Below are 2,062 nucleotides of genomic sequence, written 5' to 3'. Positions count from 1 at the left end.
TATATATATATATATATATATATATATATATATATATATATGCATACATATACATATGTATATGAATGTGTATATATATGCATATATAGTATGTATATGTCTATATAGTTTCTGTCTACCATATCCATTCCCAAGGCTTTTCTGAAGTTATAGCAGAAGACTCTTGGCCAATGTGTCATGCAGTGAGAATGAACCCAGAACCATGTGGTTGGGAAGCAAGCTTCTTACCACACAACCAGAAAGAAACACACAAAAAATTGTATTAACAGCAATTAAATAAAATAATAAAGATGAACCAGATGAATATTATATTATTAGGATCAGAAGCAGAACTAATTGCAAAAAAAAAAAAAAATCAGAATAATTAGCATAAACATTAACTATCACAATAATTAGCAACAGTTTTCATGTAATAATTTGGAAATTAGGTGAAATAATATGTATAAACAAGGGAAATAATGACACGATTTTGACTACACTGCAGTGATTCTAATGTAAACAGGATGTGTTTAACTCCCAACTAGGGTGGCAGAGCAGACGTGCACATAGAGAATCAGTGTAAAGTTATTATTGTTAACTTAACAATATACCAAACAGCATAAATAATGGAAGATTCTACATATTAGTTAGAGAATACAATAAAAACAAGATAAACCAGCTGTATACTGTCAACTTAACGTGACAGACCCAATAAGGGAATCATACTGCTGCCATTTAGCCCTAGGAAGCTGGTCTGCTTCCTGTCGGCCTTCACACATTTCCTGTGTCCTTATATTTGCGAGGGGGAGACAAGCACCTCCAACCAGCTCAGTGTGTATTCAGGGACATGTTTCTGAGTCATTGCTTGTCATCAGCCCAGAGTAGCATGACCAGCTAGCTGAAGATGCCTGTCATCCTCTCGCAAATACATATATATTACTAGTGAAAACACATCCACTGATTGCAAAAATTAGAAATAATCTAATTGTAAATCTCACAGACAGACTTAAGCAGCAGTGTTACGATAAAGCAGTTGTATACTGTCAAGGCCGACAGAAAGCGGTCCAGCTTCCTAGGGCTAAATAGCAGCAGTATGATTCCCTTATTGGGACTGTCACATTAAGTTGACAGTATACAACTGCTTTATCATAACACTGCTGCTTAAGTCTCTCTGTGAGATTTATAATTAGATCATTTCTAAAAACAAGATATTTCTATAGATACAGAAGCAATCAAGTACAACAATGTTTGGAAATTTACAGGCAGCTTATGATAAACATATGATGCCAGCAAATTAAAGGTTAAATAAATAAATAAAGGAGTAGGCAATGAGTAGTGACCTCTTGGTGTAGATACCTGTCCAAATTTATAGATTCCCATTTATAAATAAATAGCCTTACTGACTTACAAAGCAAAGGTTAGGGTATAAACCCTGTAATAAATCTGGATGAGAGCCCATAAGGTGGTCTGGTGTTCTCAATATTCTTCTGGCAACTTCTGCAGCCAAAACTGATGTCAAACTGTATATTCATTTGGACCATGTCAGCAATGCAGAGAAAGGGATTCTAGCACCTGAGCAACCAAGATCTCCATATACCCAGCTGAGTCTGGAATTCTGGAGGAGCTCTGCCCATGTTGGTGGTTCAAATCCTGACTGACCAGTAGCGTTCACTTCAAGTAGATGGTTACTAAAGAAGAAGGAATAAAGGAGAGTGTGAAAGAAAAACTTGGGAATATATCTGAAGAAAGATAAGCAAAATAAACCCTTTTGGGGATGAAAGGGGACCAAAATTGATGTTGTTATTCTTGTTTAGCCTCTAGTTTTTCTTCTTCTCTTCCTATCTATTAAACATTTTTGTTGTATTTATCTGTTATGTTCTGTATTCCTTCTCACAATATCTGAATTTCTGATGTTGTTGGTATGTCTTCTCCACTTATGACATTTTTCATCGATGCTTTTGTAGAATTCTTTAATATTTACCTTGAATTTTATATTTTCTTGGAAGAAGCATTCATACATTCCATAGTGTTTTATGCAAAAGGTTTTTCGTTCCTTCTGCTGTGCTCTGCTTTGAGTTTTTAT

Source organism: Octopus bimaculoides, chromosome 16, assembly GCF_001194135.2.
Source record: "Octopus bimaculoides isolate UCB-OBI-ISO-001 chromosome 16, ASM119413v2, whole genome shotgun sequence".
Lineage (NCBI taxonomy): Eukaryota > Metazoa > Mollusca > Cephalopoda > Octopoda > Octopodidae > Octopus > Octopus bimaculoides.
This window is presented reverse-complemented; position numbering follows the sequence as displayed.